Here is a 7,596-nt window from a genome sequence, read left to right as displayed (position 1 = left end):
AAAAAGGTGGAAATGGGTTTAAAAGTGATTTCGGCGGAGAAATATATATATATATATATATATATATATATATATATATATATATATATACGCGCACACACACACATATATATAAACGTATTCTCCGTTGAGATATTGCAGCCGCTGCTGTGTCCAGGCCCAGGAGCCTTAGCACTGTGCTGTGATGTCACTCAATACCACTGACATCACTAGGTGTAAACAACATCTCTCCTTTGCTGTGTATGTGACTATGGAGCTGTTTGGTGATGTCGTCTATTATGGCCTTCATAGAAGCAACAGGAGATTGTTGCATCCATCTAGAACCCTCAGAACTACAGTGCTATGATGTCACTCACTTCCACAGGCCTTGCAGAGTGTAAACAACAACAACCCAGCTTTGTTGTGTATGTAACCATAGGGATTTGTGATGTCACCTAGAACCTTCACAGCAGCGACAGCTTTATGAGGAGCATCAGCACTGCTCTGCCTGAGCAGAACCATCACCGCCATAGGTTGTCAAATAACCCGGATTTAACCCACACAGGTAAGTCCAATGGGGTGCAGGCATGTCCTCTATGCTTACAGCTTCCCGTGGGTGTTGGTTTGATACCGTTTGGGGACAGCCAAGGAGGCATCTGCAGGCAACAAAGGTAGGTGTGTGCTTGTGTGTGTGTTTCCTATGCAGATCCTAAGCCCAGTGTCACATGCAAGTAGGAGGAGTAAGAAGGGTTCCTGGCAAATCCGGGTTATGGATTGCATTTAAAAAGGCCCCGTGGGAGTGCAATGGGCCCCTGTCTTGCTGCTTAGCAATAATGGTATGGGTTTAGGTTCTGCTGTGTGTACTGGTGGTTGACTGCCCCCCAGCCCAGAGTGTGCATGGAAAATTGTCTGGCAGCCTCCCTGACAGCAAGCAGTGATAGTGCCCATGAAGGGGACCTTGTTGGGCCCGCCCCTTTCGCGGTTATCGCTTCTCGGCCTTTTGGCTAAGATCAAGTGTAGTATCTGTTCTTATCAGTTTAATATCTGATACGTCCCCTATCTGGGGACCATATATTAAATGGATTTTTGAGAACGGGGGCCGATTTCGAAGCTTGCTTCCGTCGCCCTATGCATTGACCCGATATGGCAGTATCTTCGGGTACAGTGCACCACCCCCTTACAGGGTTAAAAAGAAAGATTCCTACTTTCATTGCTACCTGCTTGCTGGCTAGCCAGCTAGCCAGCCCTGTGGGCCTTGCTGCTGCTGCTGCAGCCAAAAAACAAAAGGTGGTGCTGCTGCTGCTTCTGCTTCTGCTTGTGTCTGGCCGCTGTTGGAGCGTCCAGGCACAGGACTTCTGCTGCTGCTGACTAAATGGCCTCCTTAATTGGATCATTTGAGTAGCCAGCACACCTGTGCAGGTAGGGCATGACATGATAGGCAGCTGCCTTGATAGCGGGTGGGTGCTGAATGTTCCTAATTGACAAAATAAGATTAATGCTTATGAAGAAATATAAAATCTCATCCCTTCCCCAATATCGCGCCACACCCCTACCCCTTAATTCCCTGGTTGAACTTGATGGACATATGTCTTTTTTCGACCGTACTAACTATGTAACTATGTAACATAACATGGGGGGGGTCTCCTGGCTGTTCACACAGGTGTGTCATTGCTGTACATTGACCATGCATTGCTTCTGTGGTATTGCAAAGGCAAAGACAAATGCTTCCAGCCATCCATTGCACTAATGGATTGGTCATCAGCTGGCTGTCTATGTCCCGCATCAATATAGACCAAAGTACAGAGGGTTAGGCTATGCTATTGTGCACCTACCTGATGCATCAGAAGGTGCGAGGCCCTTGCTAAATTCTGTGCACAGACTTTGAGATCTATACTTTAGACTGTATCTAAACCTGCTCCAACATGGACTGACATTCTGGCCTACTTTCAGCCGATGCGACTTGTCTGTCGCTGAACAGTCGCTTTTTATGTATTCAGCACCTATGTATAATGTTGTAAAAATGCTCTAGAAGCTAAAGTCGCAGAAATGTCACACATATTTGGCCTGCAACTTTCTGTGCGACAAATTCAGACAGGAAAAATCAGTATAAATCCTTAGAAAATTATCCCCCAGTGTCTCCATCTGCTGGCGGTATTGAATAAGCATTGCTGCACTGATGGGGTATGCATTAGACGAAAAAAAAGAAGAAAAAGAAGAATAATACGCCCAGAAAAGAGGCGAAAAGGAGAAAAACGTAAAAAAACGTGAAAAAAAAGTAAGAGGAAGAGAAGGGAAAAAAAGGTGGAAATGGGTTTAAAAGTGATTTCGGCGGAGAAATATATATATATATATATATATATATATATATATACGCGCACACACACACATATATATAAACGTATTCTCCGTTGAGATATTGCAGCCGCTGCTGTGTCCAGGCCCAGGAGCCTTAGCACTGTGCTGTGATGTCACTCAATACCACTGACATCACTAGGTGTAAACAACATCTCTCCTTTGCTGTGTATGTGACTATGGAGCTGTTTGGTGATGTCGTCTATTATGGCCTTCATAGAAGCAACAGGAGATTGTTGCATCCATCTAGAACCCTCAGAACTACAGTGCTATGATGTCACTCACTTCCACAGGCCTTGCAGAGTGTAAACAACAACAACCCAGCTTTGTTGTGTATGTAACCATAGGGATTTGTGATGTCACCTAGAACCTTCACAGCAGCGACAGCTTTATGAGGAGCATCAGCACTGCTCTGCCTGAGCAGAACCATCACCGCCATAGGTTGTCAAATAACCCGGATTTAACCCACACAGGTAAGTCCAATGGGGTGCAGGCATGTCCTCTATGCTTACAGCTTCCCGTGGGTGTTGGTTTGATACCGTTTGGGGACAGCCAAGGAGGCATCTGCAGGCAACAAAGGTAGGTGTGTGCTTGTGTGTGTGTTTCCTATGCAGATCCTAAGCCCAGTGTCACATGCAAGTAGGAGGAGTAAGAAGGGTTCCTGGCAAATCCGGGTTATGGATTGCATTTAAAAAGGCCCCGTGGGAGTGCAATGGGCCCCTGTCTTGCTGCTTAGCAATAATGGTATGGGTTTAGGTTCTGCTGTGTGTACTGGTGGTTGACTGCCCCCCAGCCCAGAGTGTGCATGGAAAATTGTCTGGCAGCCTCCCTGACAGCAAGCAGTGATAGTGCCCATGAAGGGGACCTTGTTGGGCCCGCCCCTTTCACGGTTATCGCTTCTCGGCCTTTTGGCTAAGATCAAGTGTAGTATCTGTTCTTATCAGTTTAATATCTGATACGTCCCCTATCTGGGGACCATATATTAAATGGATTTTTGAGAACGGGGGCCGATTTCGAAGCTTGCTTCCGTCGCCCTATGCATTGACCCGATATGGCAGTATCTTCGGGTACAGTGCACCACCCCCTTACAGGGTTAAAAAGAAAGATTCCTACTTTCATTGCTACCTGCTTGCTGGCTAGCCAGCTAGCCAGCCCTGTGGGCCTTGCTGCTGCTGCTGCAGCCAAAAAACAAAAGGTGGTGCTGCTGCTGCTTCTGCTGCTTCTGCTTCTGCTTGTGTCTGGCCGCTGTTGGAGCGTCCAGGCACAGGACTTCTGCTGCTGCTGACTAAATGGCCTCCTTAATTGGATCATTTGAGTAGCCAGCACACCTGTGCAGGTAGGGCATGACATGATAGGCAGCTGCCTTGATAGCGGGTGGGTGCTGAATGTTCCTAATTGACAAAATAAGATTAATGCTTATGAAGAAATATAAAATCTCATCCCTTCCCCAATATCGCGCCACACCCCTACCCCTTAATTCCCTGGTTGAACTTGATGGACATATGTCTTTTTTCGACCGTACTAACTATGTAACTATGTAACATAACATGGGGGGGGTCTCCTGGCTGTTCACACAGGTGTGTCATTGCTGTACATTGACCATGCATTGCTTCTGTGGTATTGCAAAGGCAAAGACAAATGCTTCCAGCCATCCATTGCACTAATGGATTGGTCATCAGCTGGCTGTCTATGTCCCGCATCAATATAGACCAAAGTACAGAGGGTTAGGCTATGCTATTGTGCACCTACCTGATGCATCAGAAGGTGCGAGGCCCTTGCTAAATTCTGTGCACAGACTTTGAGATCTATACTTTAGACTGTATCTAAACCTGCTCCAACATGGACTGACATTCTGGCCTACTTTCAGCCGATGCGACTTGTCTGTCGCTGAACAGTCGCTTTTTATGTATTCAGCACCTATGTATAATGTTGTAAAAATGCTCTAGAAGCTAAAGTCGCAGAAATGTCACACATATTTGGCCTGCAACTTTCTGTGCGACAAATTCAGACAGGAAAAATCAGTATAAATCCTTAGAAAATTATCCCCCAGTGTCTCCATCTGCTGGCGGTATTGAATAAGCATTGCTGCACTGATGGGGTATGCATTAGACGAAAAAAAAGAAGAAAAAGAAGAATAATACGCCCAGAAAAGAGGCGAAAAGGAGAAAAACGTAAAAAAACGTGAAAAAAAAGTAAGAGGAAGAGAAGGGAAAAAAAGGTGGAAATGGGTTTAAAAGTGATTTCGGCGGAGAAATATATATATATATATATATATATATATATATATATATATATATATACGCGCACACACACACATATATATAAACGTATTCTCCGTTGAGATATTGCAGCCGCTGCTGTGTCCAGGCCCAGGAGCCTTAGCACTGTGCTGTGATGTCACTCAATACCACTGACATCACTAGGTGTAAACAACATCTCTCCTTTGCTGTGTATGTGACTATGGAGCTGTTTGGTGATGTCGTCTATTATGGCCTTCATAGAAGCAACAGGAGATTGTTGCATCCATCTAGAACCCTCAGAACTACAGTGCTATGATGTCACTCACTTCCACAGGCCTTGCAGAGTGTAAACAACAACAACCCAGCTTTGTTGTGTATGTAACCATAGGGATTTGTGATGTCACCTAGAACCTTCACAGCAGCGACAGCTTTATGAGGAGCATCAGCACTGCTCTGCCTGAGCAGAACCATCACCGCCATAGGTTGTCAAATAACCCGGATTTAACCCACACAGGTAAGTCCAATGGGGTGCAGGCATGTCCTCTATGCTTACAGCTTCCCGTGGGTGTTGGTTTGATACCGTTTGGGGACAGCCAAGGAGGCATCTGCAGGCAACAAAGGTAGGTGTGTGCTTGTGTGTGTGTTTCCTATGCAGATCCTAAGCCCAGTGTCACATGCAAGTAGGAGGAGTAAGAAGGGTTCCTGGCAAATCCGGGTTATGGATTGCATTTAAAAAGGCCCCGTGGGAGTGCAATGGGCCCCTGTCTTGCTGCTTAGCAATAATGGTATGGGTTTAGGTTCTGCTGTGTGTACTGGTGGTTGACTGCCCCCCAGCCCAGAGTGTGCATGGAAAATTGTCTGGCAGCCTCCCTGACAGCAAGCAGTGATAGTGCCCATGAAGGGGACCTTGTTGGGCCCGCCCCTTTCACGGTTATCGCTTCTCGGCCTTTTGGCTAAGATCAAGTGTAGTATCTGTTCTTATCAGTTTAATATCTGATACGTCCCCTATCTGGGGACCATATATTAAATGGATTTTTGAGAACGGGGGCCGATTTCGAAGCTTGCTTCCGTCGCCCTATGCATTGACCCGATATGGCAGTATCTTCGGGTACAGTGCACCACCCCCTTACAGGGTTAAAAAGAAAGATTCCTACTTTCATTGCTACCTGCTTGCTGGCTAGCCAGCTAGCCAGCCCTGTGGGCCTTGCTGCTGCTGCTGCAGCCAAAAAACAAAAGGTGGTGCTGCTGCTGCTTCTGCTGCTTCTGCTTCTGCTTGTGTCTGGCCGCTGTTGGAGCGTCCAGGCACAGGACTTCTGCTGCTGCTGACTAAATGGCCTCCTTAATTGGATCATTTGAGTAGCCAGCACACCTGTGCAGGTAGGGCATGACATGATAGGCAGCTGCCTTGATAGCGGGTGGGTGCTGAATGTTCCTAATTGACAAAATAAGATTAATGCTTATGAAGAAATATAAAATCTCATCCCTTCCCCAATATCGCGCCACACCCCTACCCCTTAATTCCCTGGTTGAACTTGATGGACATATGTCTTTTTTCGACCGTACTAACTATGTAACTATGTAACATAACATGGGGGGGGGGTCTCCTGGCTGTTCACACAGGTGTGTCATTGCTGTACATTGACCATGCATTGCTTCTGTGGTATTGCAAAGGCAAAGACAAATGCTTCCAGCCATCCATTGCACTAATGGATTGGTCATCAGCTGGCTGTCTATGTCCCGCATCAATATAGACCAAAGTACAGAGGGTTAGGCTATGCTATTGTGCACCTACCTGATGCATCAGAAGGTGCGAGGCCCTTGCTAAATTCTGTGCACAGACTTTGAGATCTATACTTTAGACTGTATCTAAACCTGCTCCAACATGGACTGACATTCTGGCCTACTTTCAGCCGATGCGACTTGTCTGTCGCTGAACAGTCGCTTTTTATGTATTCAGCACCTATGTATAATGTTGTAAAAATGCTCTAGAAGCTAAAGTCGCAGAAATGTCACACATATTTGGCCTGCAACTTTCTGTGCGACAAATTCAGACAGGAAAAATCAGTATAAATCCTTAGAAAATTATCCCCCAGTGTCTCCATCTGCTGGCGGTATTGAATAAGCATTGCTGCACTGATGGGGTATGCATTAGACGAAAAAAAAGAAGAAAAAGAAGAATAATACGCCCAGAAAAGAGGCGAAAAGGAGAAAAACGTAAAAAAACGTGAAAAAAAAGTAAGAGGAAGAGAAGGGAAAAAAAGGTGGAAATGGGTTTAAAAGTGATTTCGGCGGAGAAATATATATATATATATATATATATATATACGCGCACACACACACATATATATAAACGTATTCTCCGTTGAGATATTGCAGCCGCTGCTGTGTCCAGGCCCAGGAGCCTTAGCACTGTGCTGTGATGTCACTCAATACCACTGACATCACTAGGTGTAAACAACATCTCTCCTTTGCTGTGTATGTGACTATGGAGCTGTTTGGTGATGTCGTCTATTATGGCCTTCATAGAAGCAACAGGAGATTGTTGCATCCATCTAGAACCCTCAGAACTACAGTGCTATGATGTCACTCACTTCCACAGGCCTTGCAGAGTGTAAACAACAACAACCCAGCTTTGTTGTGTATGTAACCATAGGGATTTGTGATGTCACCTAGAACCTTCACAGCAGCGACAGCTTTATGAGGAGCATCAGCACTGCTCTGCCTGAGCAGAACCATCACCGCCATAGGTTGTCAAATAACCCGGATTTAACCCACACAGGTAAGTCCAATGGGGTGCAGGCATGTCCTCTATGCTTACAGCTTCCCGTGGGTGTTGGTTTGATACCGTTTGGGGACAGCCAAGGAGGCATCTGCAGGCAACAAAGGTAGGTGTGTGCTTGTGTGTGTGTTTCCTATGCAGATCCTAAGCCCAGTGTCACATGCAAGTAGGAGGAGTAAGAAGGGTTCCTGGCAAATCCGGGTTATGGATTGCATTTAAAAAGGCCCCGTGGGAGTGCAATGGGCC

General features: G+C 46.0%; 3 non-coding genes across 3 annotated transcripts; all 3 read left to right on the top strand.

Moving 5' to 3' along the window:
- The first annotated feature begins 963 nt into the window (after positions 1-963).
- On the top strand, positions 964-1,154 carry LOC130311742 (U2 spliceosomal RNA). The gene has a single exon (XR_008860046.1). It is a non-coding gene; the product is annotated as a U2 spliceosomal RNA (small nuclear RNA).
- Positions 1,155-3,223: 2,069 nt separating this feature from the next.
- Positions 3,224-3,414, top strand: LOC130311741 (U2 spliceosomal RNA). The gene has a single exon (XR_008860045.1). It is a non-coding gene; the product is annotated as a U2 spliceosomal RNA (small nuclear RNA).
- A 2,090-nt stretch (positions 3,415-5,504) lies between these two features.
- LOC130311740 (U2 spliceosomal RNA) lies at positions 5,505-5,695 on the top strand. The gene has a single exon (XR_008860044.1). It is a non-coding gene; the product is annotated as a U2 spliceosomal RNA (small nuclear RNA).
- The last annotated feature ends 1,901 nt before the right edge of the window (positions 5,696-7,596 follow it).

This window comes from Hyla sarda, unplaced genomic scaffold, assembly GCF_029499605.1.
Source record: "Hyla sarda isolate aHylSar1 unplaced genomic scaffold, aHylSar1.hap1 scaffold_1663, whole genome shotgun sequence".
In the NCBI taxonomy this organism is placed as follows: domain Eukaryota; kingdom Metazoa; phylum Chordata; class Amphibia; order Anura; family Hylidae; genus Hyla; species Hyla sarda.
This window is presented reverse-complemented; position numbering and strand designations above follow the sequence as displayed.